Below are 15,574 nucleotides of genomic sequence, written 5' to 3' on the forward strand. Positions count from 1 at the left end.
ATTCTGCGTCTATGACTTTCCTTTACTCATTAAGCCAGAGCGTGAAAATTTTAATTTCATTTCTTTTATCCAAACAACCCTTTAAAACATTAAAACTCATAGCAACTCCTACACGGGAAGTAGTATGACGAAATGCTATCTTAAAACTGTGGACAATGAACTACTGGAAAGAGTCAAAGTGAAGAAAGACTTAGGAGTGTTAATAGACGACAAACTATCGTTCAGCGATCGTGTGGACAACATAACACGGAAGGCATACCAAATGCTTGGTTTTGTATTCCGATGCGAAAAGTAGTTCTCGAATCAGTCCAGTATGAGAATATTGTACTTATCACTGGTTAGAAACAGACTCGAATATTGCGCAACGGTGTGGAACCCGGACTACTCGATTGCCATTGGTCAAATAGAGTGAGTGCAGAAGAAATTCACTCGAATCCCAATCCACAACCGACTAGACTCAAAACTTCGTCACAAGAATACATTACATCAACTTGCCATGGTCACCAGACATGACTCGTTTTTTTTTAAATCTTACAAAGACCACTACGAATTAGCAACTGAATGCATCAGTTTACCGAATTACTTATAAACGATTATTGAGAAACACGTTTTGCTGGTAATTTTGGGTTCTTTTATGGATGCCTTAAGATATGTGAATTGTCGTAAATTTTTTTCTGTGAACGAAACAGCTTTCTTAGTGTGAAACCTTTATATAAGTTTTTGTTTTTGGTGTTAATTGGTCTCTAAACAATGATAAATAAATAAATAAAAACAGCGCGTTCTTCCCTAGTAGTACTCTTACTAAAAAAAATTGTTAAAACATAATTAACTTTAAATAAATAAAAACTCATATCAAAACGGAACAAATTGACATTTAAGAATTTAACGAAGAAACATCCAAAAACATTTATTAAGAAGATTTGGCTGTATGCCATTGTCAGAGCACCAGAGAAGACTGTCGTAATCTGTAACAAGATACTGAAAGCTTTTATAAAGCTATTATAGACAGATGGCGCAAATGACCTATAATTTATAAGTCGACTTAAAAATTCCAACGATAAAGTATACATGCGTATCAGTCGAAAGATGTAGTACTCAAGCAATGTTTAAGAGCGCTCACCCCTTGGCAAATTTGTAGCAAAGTGTGATAAGTTATCAACAAGAAACCAATCTTTCCTTTAAAAGTAACACATTTTTGGATGCTTTAATGGTTTTACTTTTTCAAAAAAAGATTTTGGTTCAGAGAAATCATCAAAAAACGAATATTTTTGCGCACAAATGTAGGCTACAAATTTGCCAAGGGGTGAGCGCTCTTAAGAATAAATGATTGACAACATCTCAAAACATAAAAAAACCCTTATAATCGCTCAGTTCTAGAAAAACTTAGTCGTGGAACCGGTGAATACCACAGAAAAGAGACCCATGGCTGTAAACAGAATAAGACTTAATATCTCGATGGTTGTTGAAAGAACTTTGGCAGTACTAGTATAGATCTTTCGACTTATAAGCATTGACTTAGAAATTTTACCTTATAAGTAGTCACTTATAACTTATAAGTTGAGATTTATATGTCGACTAACAAATTATAGGTCATTTGCGCAAACTGTCTAATTATCTTAAACCAGTTAAACCAGTTTGATTAGCCGACCTGATGAGATAAAGTAAGGCATTCGAGAAGATAATAGATATGAATTTTACATTAGAAGACGAAGTGGTCAACATATCAGGCATAGAAACTATCTGTGAAGATTCGTTTATATTTCCGGAATTAGTTTCCAATGTCAGTTTGTTACTAGTGTCACTGTGTACGATCTGCTTAATCTTGCATATTATTGGCGAACGGTAAGCCTTTGATTTGTTGATTATTTTTGATGTAATTCAGAAGTTGTGTGAAATGATTTCTTTCCCACAATTATCACCGATGTACAATGATGACAAACCTTCTGATTGAATCATATAAAACACTGTGGTGAAAGACGATATACATTTACCACCACCTTTGAAATACATGCTGTATCAATTCATCATCATACACGCACGGAATTTTGAAAACCGACACATTTTGTGACATTTCATGGGAATGAATCAATGTGAAGTTGTTACACAAAAAAATAGTACAGTGAGATTGAAGTACTATAAAAAAATGTGGCGCCTCTACAGGCCAACCGACTAGGCGAATATGACCTCGGTATTTCGTTAATTATGTTTTAAGACTTTTTTTAGGAAGATTGGTTATTCCTCTACTGGGTAGAGAAAAACGCGCTTTTCAAGACAGTATTTCGTCACATTACTTCCCATGTAGGAGTTCCTATGTGATTTACTGTTTTAAAGAGTTGATTGAACAAAAGAAATGAAATGAATATTTTCACACTGCAGCTTAATGAGTAAGGAAAAGTGGTAGACCCAAGGCTGTATACTTTGGGGAGGTCACGCAGATACAGATACGCGGGTTACACACCACAGTTGATGATAAAATGGCCGATTTCATACAAACATTCACCGACTGTGATGATTCTCGTCGTCTTTATGATGTGGTGAATTTTCTTACACGTAAAATCATCAGAAGTGGTGTGTTCCCGCGTATCTAATAAAATGGCGGTCTGCGTGACCTCCTCAAAGTATACAGCCTTGGGTAGGCCGACAATTTATGTACATTAGGGTGTCCATAATGTTGGATTATGGATAATTGTAACGATCAAGTAGTCATTTAGTAAGTTTGAGTGTGCGTTGGATTTTCACGTTATAAATAGTTCTTAGTCATTCAATCAATCTGTTCGGACATCCTTCAATAAATTCTCATGTTCCTTTCGTATTCTCGTTGTTATTACTGCCTCCAGAGTTGGGAAAACCAACAAAATTTAGCTCTTGTTGGAAACTATTCCCCGAAAGTATATCTGTAAAGTAATGAAGTTCTTCTATTCTGAAAAGACAGGAGTTTTTCCGATAATGAGTAAAATTGTGTATGGAAGTTTGTTCTTGAGCATTGGGCTGCGGACATAATTTACCGTGGGCTCCGATCAGATGGGTGAAAAAATCTATGATGAGTAAACTTTGAGCTGTGGGCACAAAAATCTGGAATATCTCTAAGATCGCAAAAAATTTGTGTTCGTAACCATTCATGCGTAGCATCTGCATTTTAATGAATATAAAGCACACATATCTTTCCCCTTTACAGTCGGAGGAGGCTTGAATTTTAATTTGACATCAAAATGGTACATTTTGTGATTTTCTAGACTATGGATAACAACGGAACCGACACGTCTCATCAGCTAAGAGCGGATCTCTAAATCCATATTTTTGTCACGCACCATCACTGCAGTAATTTTGACATACTTTTCAACTGTAAGTTTTCGACTTTTGCGTCTCCGGCAACTCCAGCAGTTTCAAATGGTTTTATTTCTCCAGTCGGTGCATATCCGCGCCTTTCATACCATGCCACAAGCTCCGTTCGCCTGGAAATGACCACTATAGTTGCGGTTGTACATCCATTTTCAAGACCAATGTTTTCAGCAGCTGCCATTAATTGTTTTCCGAGCCCTTTGGCTTGTATTTGAGGATTCACGCACAGCATCGCTATGTACACTTTTTTTTCTTCTGGAATCAATCGCGTATAAACGCAACCGCTAATGCAACCTTCTTCATCTGTATATTTAAGGAATCTGGCGCCAGATGCAGTTATATCAGCTTTTAAAAGCTCCTCATTTGTTCTAATACCACCGACAATATCAACTTCTGACGTCCATCCTTGTTTTGACGATTCGCCCCTGTAGCATGTTTCTATTAAAACATGGAGTTGTGGGATGTCCAAGTCGGTGGCTTCCGTGATAGTCATATCGTTTGCTATTTCGCAAGTATGGAATTGTGACATTATGTAAACTTACACTCGCGGAATTTTGAAAACTGACACATTTTCTGTTTCTGTGTTTCATTTGAGTTTCTGATTTCTCCATATCAAAATACATGCGAAATTCACAAAAAACCACTAAACCATGAAACAGTAAATGTGTCAGTTTTCAAAATTCCGCGAGTGTAAGTTTACATAATGTCACAATTCCATACTTGCGAAATAGCAAACGATATGACTATCACGGAAGCCACCGACTTGGACATCCCACAACTCCATGTTTTAATAGAAACATGCTACAGGGGCGAATCGTCAAAACAAGGATGGACGTCAGAAGTTGATATTGTCGGTGGTATTAGAACAAATGAGGAGCTTTTAAAAGCTGATATAACTGCATCTGGCGCCAGATTCCTTAAATATACAGATGAAGAAGGTTGCATTAGCGGTTGCGTTTATACGCGATTGATTCCAGAAGAAAAAAAAGTGTACATAGCGATGCTGTGCGTGAATCCTCAAATACAAGCCAAAGGGCTCGGAAAACAATTAATGGCAGCTGCTGAAAACATTGGTCTTGAAAATGGATGTACAACCGCAACTATAGTGGTCATTTCCAGGCGAACGGAGCTTGTGGCATGGTATGAAAGGCGCGGATATGCACCGACTGGAGAAATAAAACCATTTGAAACTGCTGGAGTTGCCGGAGACGCAAAAGTCGAAAACTTACAGTTGAAAAGTATGTCAAAATTACTGCAGTGATGGTGCGTGACAAAAATATGGATTTAGAGATCCGCTCTTAGCTGATGAGACGTGTCGGTTCCGTTGTTATCCATAGTCTAGAAAATCACAAAATGTACCATTTTGATGTCAAATTAAAATTCAAGCCTCCTCCGACTGTAAAGGGGAAAGATATGTGTGCTTTATATTCATTAAAATGCAGATGCTACGCATGAATGGTTACGAACACAAATTTTTTGCGATCTTAGAGATATTCCAGATTTTTGTGCCCACAGCTCAAAGTTTACTCATCATAGATTTTTTCACCCATCTGATCGGAGCCCACGGTAAATTATGTCCGCAGCCCAATGCTCAAGAACAAACTTCCATACACAATTTTACTCATTATCGGAAAAACTCCTGTCTTTTCAGAATAGAAGAACTTCATTACTTTACAGATATACTTTCGGGGAATAGTTTCCAACAAGAGCTAAATTTTGTTGGTTTTCCCAACTCTGGAGGCAGTAATAACAACGAGAATACGAAAGGAACATGAGAATTTATTGAAGGATGTCCGAACAGATTGATTGAATGACTAAGAACTATTTATAACGTGAAAATCCAACGCACACTCAAACTTACTAAATGACTACTTGATCGTTACAATTATCCATAATCCAACATTATGGACACCCTAATGTACATAAATTGTCGGCCTACCCAAGGCTGTATACTTTGAGGAGGTCACGCAGACCGCCATTTTATTAGATACGCGGGAACACACCACTTCTGATGATTTTACGTGTAAGAAAATTCACCACATCATAAAGACGACGAGAATCATCACAGTCGGTGAATGTTTGTATGAAATCGGCCATTTTATCATCAACTGTGGTGTGTAACCCGCGTATCTGTATCTGCGTGACCTCCCCAAAGTATACAGCCTTGGGTCTACCACTTTTCCTTACTCATTAAGCTGCAGTGTGAAAATATTCATTTCATTTCTTTTGTTCAATCAACTCTTTAAAACAGTAAATCACATAGGAACTCCTACATGGGAAGTAATGTGACGAAATACTGTCTTGAAAAGCGCGTTTTTCTCTACCCAGTAGAGGAATAACCAATCTTCCTAAAAAAAGTCTTAAAACATAATTAACGAAATACCGAGGTCATATTCGCCTAGTCGGTTGGCCTGTAGAGGCGCCACATTTTTTTATAGTACTTCAATCTCACTGTACTATTTTTTTGTGTAACAACTTCACATTGATTCATTCCCATGAAATGTCACAGCAGTGAAGTTTGTTCATGAAAAAATAATTCAGTGACAGCAGTCTTTTTATGAAGAAAAGTACTAAATTGTAATAGATTTTACCCTTAGTTTCTAAACTCCATTCTCCTATATCAAAATGGAACAAATTGTGAATTGAAGGAAGAAACATCCAAAAACATTTATTAAGAATAATATCTGGCTGTATGCCATAGTCAGAGTGTAAGAGAATACTGTCGTAATTTGTATCAACATTTTGAAAGCTTTGACTTTAATGAAGCTATTAGACACTTTCCGCAAATGACACATTCTTTATAAGTCGACTTATAAATCCTAACTTATACGTTATAAGTCGCTACTTATAGGAGAATGATGTTTAGAAACTAAGAAGAAATGTAATAGAGTTTTCTCATATTTTAGTACATTCTGTCATAAAATTACTGCGCTTATTTTCATGTGAACCAACTTCACTGCTGTGACATTTCATAGGAATGAATCAATGTGAAGTTGTTTCACAAAAAAAAGTCCAGTAAGATTGAAGTACTATAAAAAAATGTGGCGCCTCTACAGGCCAACCAACTAGGCGAATAAAGAAAAATTTCTAGGTTTATGCCGTTTATGCGTCACTTGCTTATAAGTCGAAAGATCTAGTACTCAAACGATGTTTATGCATGAATGATTGACGAAATTTTAGGTTCTGATATGAATCCAACTCAACAATACATCTCACAACATATGATCCGTAAGTTCTAGAGAAATGAAGTGATTGAACCGGTGAATGACAAAAAGTCTTTTTGTCAATTGACCTCAGAAATGCAGTTCATGCAACAGTTCTTTAGAATACCATCGAGAAGTGAGCTGTGGCTGTGAACAGAATAAGAAAAATGATTTTTCAATTGTGGTTCGAAAAACTATGAACTGAACTTTATTTCTGGGATCAAATGACGAAGAATGACAAAAAGATTTTTCCTCATCTACCGGTTCAATCACTTCATTTCTCTAGAACTTAGAAATTATAATGGAGTTTTCAAGTTCTTTTGTGTAATATTTTAGACTTTTGGGATTGTTGAGATGGATTCATGTCAGTTCCTAAAATTTCGTCACTCATTCCAGCTTAAACATCAATTGAGTACTAGATCTGTCGACTTATAAGCATGTGACGTATAGACTTATAAATTTTACCTTATTTTACCAGTGACTTATGGGCTAGTAGTAATTTCGCGCCGTATGGGCGCGAAATTACACTAATAAAGTAGGAATCTCGCGCCACGCGAAATTCCTACTTTATTAGTGTAATTTCGCACCCATAAGGAATTTCTCGCTGGTAGGAATCTCGCAACGTCTCAGTTGCGATGCAGGCATCCTAACATTTTGTAAAAGGAAAATCCACTTTTTCTGAGTAAGGATACCGGTATCCTTGATGCAAAATATGTGTATCTCAGTTGGGATACCGGTATCCTAACGTTTTGTAAAAGGAAAATCCACACGTTCTATGTCGGGATACCGGTATCCTTGATACATAATACGTGTATCTCAGTTGAGATACCGGTATCCTAACGTTTTGTAAAAGGAAAATCCACACTTTCTAAGGATACCGGTATCCCTGATACAAAGCTCTAGAGTGTTAGAATAAAATTCGCATCTTCAAAATTTATGTGCCTGATACTCAACTGAATCTACCGCCAATTTATCGCCAGGTACTCGTAAAAATTCTCTAAATCAAGTTAGCCATTGAAAAATGTATGGGCGCGAAATTGCACTATAATATGTGTAATCTCGCGCGGCGCGAAATTACTCGTTACCGACTTATGACTGATAACCATTTGACTTATAATTTGGGATAAAAACCGTTTACGCAAACTGTCTAATTATCTTATTAAACCAATTAGAGTGATAAGCCGACCTGATACGATTAAGTAAGGCATTCGAGATGATAATAGAAATCAATTTTGTTATTAAATAGAAGAAGTGGTCAACATATCAGGCACAGAAACTATCTGTGAAGATTCGTTCATATTTCCGGAATTAGTTAGAAAGGTCAGTTTGTTGCTGGTGTCACTGTGCACGATTTGCTTAATCTTACATTTATTGGCGAACGGTAAGTAAGCCTTTGCTTTCCTCATTATTTTTGACTGCAATTCATAGGTTGTGTGAAATGATTTCTTTCCCACAATCATCACTGATATACATGCTGATAAACTCTATGATTGAATCATATAAAGCAACTGTGTGCAAAAGGTTTATCGCATTTGTGGGCTGTGTTACTATGTGTGAAAAACGATACATTTACCACAACCTTTGAAATACATGCTGTATCAATTCATCAAAAGCTTACATAATGTCACAATTCCATACATTGCGAAATAGCAAACGATATGACTATCACGGAAGCCACAGACTTGGACCTCCCACAACTCCATGTTTTAATAGAAACATGCTACAGGGGCGAATCGTCAAAACAAGGATGGACGTCAGAAGCTGATATTCTCGGTGGTATAAGAACAAATGAGGAGCTTTTAAGAGCTGAAATGACTGCATCTGGCGCCAGATTCCTTAAATATACAGATGAAGAAGGTTGCATTAGCGGTTGCGTTTATACGCGATTGATTCCAGCAGAAAAAAAAGTCTACATAGGGATGCTGTGCGTAAATCCTCAAATACAAGCCAAAGGGCTCGGAAAACAATTGATAGCAGCTGCTGAAAACCTTGGTCTTGAAAACGGATGTACAACAGCAATTATAGTGGTAATTTCCAGGCGTACGGAGCTTGTGGCATGGTATGAAAGGCGAGGATATGCACCGACTGGAGAAATAAACCCATTTGCAACTGCTGGAGGTATCGGAGACGCGAAAGTCGAAAACTTACAGTTGAAAAGTATGTCAAAATTACTGCAGTGATGGTGCGTGACAAAAATATGGATTTAGAGATCGGCTCTTAGCTGATGAGGCGTGTTGGTTCCGTTGTTATCCATAATTTATGGTGTTGAAAATCACAAAATGTAAAATTCTGATGTCAAATAAAAATCCAACCCCCTCCGACAACCGTAAAGGTGTGAAAGATTTGTGCTTTTCATGTATAATAAAGATGTTACGCAGGGATGTTACGAACAAAAATATGTGCGCTTTTAGAGATCTTACAGATTTTTGTGCCCTCAGCCCAAGGTTTTCCCATAGACGATTTTTTCGCCAATCTTATCGGCGCCGACGATAAATAATGTTTACTGCCCATCTAGAGCCCAATGCTCAAGAATAAACTTCCAGACCCAATTTTACTCATTATCGGAAAATATCATGGCTTAGTTCATTAGGTGCTTTTTTCTCGCCGTGACTAGAATAAAGGTACTTTCGCTAAAGAATATGAAACAACTTTCGCCATGAAAAGTTTTGTACGTAGCTCGGGGAATAGTTTCCGACAAGAGCTAAGTTTTGCTGCCAGAGCAATTTCAATTTTCTTCCAGAGATGAACGCAACGTTTTTCATATATGCGTGGTCAGGGAGCCCACTCAAAATTCGGCCTCCTTTTTAAGGAATAAAGGAGGATATTTCGATAATTTAAGGAGCATTTCAGGAGTTTTAAAATATGAGATTTTGGATTAAATTTGATGAATTCGAAATTTTTTTGACTTTCCAAAGTCATGTTAAGGATATATGAAGTAGATTTTTTGGTGTTTCTCAAAGAATATTCTTTGGAAAATATTTTCCGAATTTTTCACAAATATTTTATCGAAGATTTTTCCAAAAAATATTTACTCTAGATAAGATACCCAACGTACCCCTATGTTCACGCAGTTAGATTTTTAAAAAAATTAGCCTAGTTTCTTACTTTTTTGTCTTTTTTTTGATTTTTTTGATTTCATCTTCTTGCTACTTGTAATGCCTGCATTTAAAATCATCTGTGCCTTGGCCACTGATGATTTATTTAATTTACGTTCGCTAACTACAGCTGACGAAGTGTTATTACCATCATCAATTAACTTTTCGGCGACTTTTAACTTTAAAGTCTCCTCAGCTATTTCAGCTTCGATGCTTTGAATGTTGGCTTCTTTCTTATGCTTTTCGTTTTTGTCTGACTCGTTTTGTTTGGTAATAACGCCTTTCCCTCTTTTTCTACATCTAAATGTAAAAAATATCTTTTACGGGTCGACGAGCAGAGGTCTAACAATTTTCGAATAATTGGAAAATCTTCCACTTTATCGTAGAAATACAAAGTATTCTAACTCTATCCGAATAGCCGCAATCGTTTCTTCTAAGAGGTGCTCCTTGAAATTTCGAGAAACACAAATTTATTGACGCTAAATCCTCGCTCAGGATCAGCATTCTTAAAGGGATTGCAAACCGCACCCGTTTTGAAAAACCGCGGTTTCGGTTTTTTATGTCAAAAAACCCGCGGTTAGCCGGTTAACCGCGGTTTTTCGGAACAGCAAAATCTAAAGCAAATTCTTAAACAAGTCTAATTGGTTCCACTACTTTTTAGCGTTTCGAAGGTGCTCTTTTATTTATTGCATTCGCTTTTCGTAATTAACAAAATGAAATGACTATTTTTTGGGCTTTCTTCTTTAAAAAAATGTAATTGAAAATCGTAATGCGGAAAATAGTCGCCTCTTATTACCCCTGTTACGCACAATGGATGCAACTCGGTGAAAAGTAAATGTTAAAGCATCTTCAAAATGTCTTCTCGGGCTTACTTTAAGATAATTTTTTATTTTCTTAAAATGATCTCCTTTACCTTTACCAAATATACCGACCTGAAAGGAAAACGTCATCAACTCAAAGGCGACAAAACCTGTACCTCTGAGTTGATCACGTTGTCCCCTTATAATCAGACCTATCAGGCCCCTTATTTTAACGTATTTTAGTTAGTTCTACTTCACAAAATTTTGAGTCTCAGCACGGAAAACGGAAATTTGTTGTTAGAACGAACTAAGATAATTTATCTTATAATACTATTCACATTTTAAGTTAGCCTTTTCATGTTTACGAAAGCTATTGGTAGGAATAACAATTTTCTTTTACAGAGACTGATGGCTGGCGAAATTATCTGTAATTAGCTCAAAACGTTGCTGAAATGATACCAATACACAAAATAAATGCTTAAATTCTCCCAAAAACTAGAGATTTCTAACGCTTCATTGAAAACCCGAAAACCGCGGTTTTCTTGATAAAAAACCGCGGTTTTTTAACGCCCAAAATCGCCCGGTTAACTGGTTCGGTTTAAACCGGTTTATAATCCCTAATTCCTATGATTGAGGAATAAATACGCATTGGCTAACTTAACCAAACTTTTCTCAAACACGATACACACCAGACGAAAGTTAACAATTGATTGACAATAAATGATTTTAAGTTACCAGCAGCATCAACACAATCGATGAAAAGAACAATTGAAGCAGTATTGTTTTGCAAGTACCTTTTAGCACTATCGATCTCATTTGTTAATTATTTAGGTTTCATGAGCTTTTTTTGGTGAAGTAAGCGAGGAACGGTTTTGAATATAGATATACAGTCAGAATTAAAATGTTAGAAGTTTTAACTAGAGTGAAACTAAAAATATGGAGTTTGAGGAGATTAAGGAGGTTTCAGGAGGATTTTTGAAAATCAAGGAGATTTAAGAAATCAAGGAGGAGTGGGCTCCCTGGTGGTGTGATTGACCGTTTCACTCCTAAACATCAATTTATTACACAATTTTTCAAAACAAAAACAAAGGTGACAGTTCGAGGGAGAAAATTTCGATTTTCTCTTCAGTCAAAACAAGAGGGGAGAAAATAGACATTTTCTCCCCGATCTGTCATCAGAGTGACTCTGACAGTGTCTTTTGATTAGACAAAGCGTCAACAAAACATAATTTTTTCATGGCCTTTTGATTGGAACACATGAAAAGAGTTTTTTTTTGTGTGAATACCTTGCCTTCGGCTCAGGTTGCAACACTGCATACTCACCAAAAAAATCACTTACCCCTTTCTATGTAAATATCGTTTTTTTAGTAAATTTCCTTACATGATTCCGAACATCTTCAGACTAAAACTATTCAAACCTTTTCTTTTGCATGTCTCTCCCATGGCCTCGTTTTTTTATATTGACCCAGACCGTCACACTTCTGCCCATAGGGTGCGTCTAGCCCACTCATATCATCTCTGACGAGAATCAAGCTAATTTCTGAGGATCCCATATCGCAATCGTTGAATGAACACAATTTTTACGAATTTATAAATGACCGTCTTCGCCGACAAGTATACACTTACCCAATCAACGAAAATGAATTATAAAAATACCAATCTGTAAGCATTAATCAAATTACCATCAGCAATTTAGTTGATGACAATAAAAAAAAATGTCATTTGATTGAGTGTGTGCTTTCATTCGAAAGAGCCGACAATAAAACATTACCACTTATCGTAAAAACTTTCACTTTTATCCAAAATGTTTCGAGTAGATTCAATAAAAAAAAATCAATCCCGCCAGCAATAACAGACCAAACATAAGTAAGGTCATATACATACACATCGTACGTTACGGTTCATATTCTACGTATTTCCATCTCCATTTTCCCCAAGCTGATGAAAATTCACTTTAACCTGATGATACTGTCGGTTTTTTCGGTTTTACAACGAATTTGTGCACAGATATTATTGATGTACTAACTTTGAGCTAGCTGATGGTGTGGTTTTTTTTCCTTTTTCCCTACCATACCACACCAAACACACACCCATATCGACGTGACTCGCAGCAAAAAGCAAGCCCGATGTGAGAAGAAAAGGATTTTTCTTATTGTTTCCGATCTCAAAAAATCAATTTTCTTTTAAATAAAGAAAAGAAAGCGAAAAGTCTGTATCCCTTCACGACTTACATCAGCTTTGTTATCTTTAATGGAGTGGAATATATTTTATTATATTTTAGGTGTTTTACTTATGGTATCTGCACCCGCATACAACCAGACAGACACAGTGTACTTTATATATCTCAAAATTTTTGAACAACTGAATGCCTATCTCAAATGCCACAGTTGAATTGATGAGTGTTGGGAGCAAGGCATTCGTTTCGTTCGTTCGCTTTTTTTGTTGTTGTTGTTTATTATTGGGATATAGATGAGAAGGAGGATTTGTGTCAGATTGAACAGAAAATGGAACAATAATGGTTAAACAGCACTATTAAAATGCTATACGACTGTGACGGATTCTTTTTTTTTTCTTCGATTTTTTTTTTCCTTTCTTTTGTGGATAATTTCACTTAAGATGATATTTTCTTTTATCATTCAGTAAGTGGCAATTTATTTTGGATAGTCGTTTAACTTGATATGTTTGAATTGATGCGGGCGGCTTTTATTATGATATTATCACATCGGCATTTAATAGTAGTAATTTCCGTTCTTTTATTGTTGTTTGGTGTCGATTTGAATTCGAGGAAGTTCAAAAGCTTTCTTTTCAAATGCAAATTGTTCTGGATTGTGTTGCTGGAGGTTTTCGAAACCACTTTGGATTCATATTTCATCTGCGGTATGAGTTAAGAAACTGCATAAGCAGAGGGATCATTGAACACACAGCTATTTTTCAATTAGTTACATTGGTATTAAACAGGGCCTTAAGATGTCTTACTGACTGCTCTACGGCTACATGTATGTTAGACCTAATGAAGTAATAGATTTTTTGAAAGTGTTATGGACAATTTAAGAAAGTTTTAGGAAACTTCGACTTCACTATACCCAGCGAGCGATGTATTTAAATCACTTTGCATCCTAGATTACGCTAGGCCAACCAGGTAAGTGGTAAAGGACAATCACACAAGGTGCTGACCCTCGATTGGCGTACAGTCCGACTAACTACAACATTTAGGTTCAGAGTACACATTCAAAAGATCCCCTGAGAGATTCACCAGAGCCTTATAAGTCACCCGATCTCCTGAGAGATTCACCAACATCAAAACAGTATTTTCGATAATGATTGCTGAATTTAGGAAAGTTTTAGGAAACTAAATAAAATTAAGAAATCAGAGAGGCATGGGGGCTCTACGTTAATAGAATTCAAATTAAATTCAGAATACCCAAATTTTCAACGCCAAGACCTCCTTTATGGACGATTTGTTTTTGCAGTGGTAATCTAAAATGAGAAATTTTCTTAAATTCCAGTACTGTTACGCGGCTTTCTTAAGATGTCTTACTGACTGCTCTACGGCTACATGTAGAGTAGCCACATTTTTTTTTCTTCAGTAATTCATTCCATCTGTTACTTCTTTCGATTAAAGTAACATCTCAACATCTATTACTTCGTTTGTTTTAACATTTATGTTTGATTTTAATATTATAAGAGGACACCAGCTCATTGCCTATTTCTGTCATAGTTGTCGATATCATATGACCAGCCTTATTATAAATGCTGCTGAACATAATATGAACTGGATGAACTGGACGCAAAGCTGGTATTATAGTTCTGTAGTCATCGATAACTGAAATTTCTATTGAATTTTTTAATAATGGATGAGGCAATGTATCTGATTTGATTTGTTCAGATAGCTTACTAACAGCATTTTACGGCCAAAAATGCATTCTGGACGACTGGCTTAAGAGGCACCGGGGCGCTTAGCTAAAATTGTAGCCTACATTTGCGTGTTTCGTATTTCATTTTTGTTAATATCTTTTCATCAGAATCCTATTTGAAAAATGTCCGACCGCAATTCCTACCACGAATCTGTTAGCTTTAAATTTTCATAAACTGCTCATTGTTCTCAGAGCTGGAACTGCTACAACCAAATCTATTTTCTGTTGAAAGCTAACACATTCGTGGTCGGAATTGCGGTCGTACATTTTTGAAAAAGGATTCTGGTGGAAAGATATCAATTCAATTCAACTTTATTTATCACAGGACAAAAAGGAAAAACCTTGTACAAATATCCTTACGATTAAATTCACACTATAAAACTATCTCTATCAACACAACGGAAAGAAAAAAACAAATTAAAACGAGAAACATTAAAAACACAAAACTACTTCAATGCGGCAATAAATGAGAAAATAATAACATAAATGAACAAAAACTTACTCCAAGGTGCTACCACACACTACGTCCAAGAACATTTAACATACGATGAATCGGAACAAAATAGTCCAGAAACGGATTTTCCCAATCACAGAGCCGACAAGCAAGCCCAATCCGTACAAACCGATCGAGAACGACTTTAGTGAGGACGAAAAAGATCCAGACACGCGTCAGAAAACCTGGACAGGGAGTTAAGCATTTTCACACCGACAGGAATCGCATTATAGTCAGCGACGGTTCTAACAAAGAACGACCTGTTGTACTGGGCAGAAACATGTCTCGGAATAGCATACTGACGACTACGCACAGACCTTCCATCAGCCAGCTTATCGAAGAGAAACTTCGGTTCCCTAAACAGAACAAGGCCATGCATAAACGAGCAACGCCGACGCTTCAGAAACGTCATAATGTCACAACCTAACAATCCTTCAACGTGATCCCGAGTACTGTCGTAGCGCCTCAATCCATACACAAAACGCACACAGGCACTAAAAGTTCCCTCCAACGACCGAGCATCAGCGGCCGACAAATTTGTCGAATAAACCGAGTCACAATACGTATAGGCCGGCAGTACAAGAGACTTAATCAGCATCATCCGAATCTTACGAGAGATAACATGACCTTGATGCCAGAGACTACGAAGTCTAGCAAATACCCTGGAACAGATCAAGCGCACCTGGTCTCTGAATGTCAGTCTTTTGTCCATGACAAGTCCTAGGTTAAG

At 36.7% G+C, this 15,574-nt stretch overlaps 2 long non-coding RNA genes across 2 annotated transcripts; both read left to right on the forward strand.

Annotated features, from left to right (window-relative positions):
- Positions 1 to 1,709: 1,709 nt before the first annotated feature.
- LOC119085101 lies at positions 1,710 to 12,991 on the forward strand. The gene is made up of 3 exons (XR_005089229.1): positions 1,710 to 1,842; positions 4,071 to 4,602; positions 12,719 to 12,991. It is a non-coding gene; the product is annotated as an uncharacterized LOC119085101 (long non-coding RNA).
- LOC119085102 lies at positions 7,822 to 8,694 on the forward strand. Its single transcript, XR_005089230.1, has 2 exons — positions 7,822 to 7,923; positions 8,193 to 8,694. It is a non-coding gene; the product is annotated as an uncharacterized LOC119085102 (long non-coding RNA).
- Positions 12,992 to 15,574: the final 2,583 nt, after the last annotated feature.

Source organism: Bradysia coprophila, unplaced genomic scaffold (genome assembly GCF_014529535.1).
Source record: "Bradysia coprophila strain Holo2 unplaced genomic scaffold, BU_Bcop_v1 contig_94, whole genome shotgun sequence".
Taxonomy (NCBI): Eukaryota; Metazoa; Arthropoda; class Insecta; order Diptera; family Sciaridae; genus Bradysia; species Bradysia coprophila.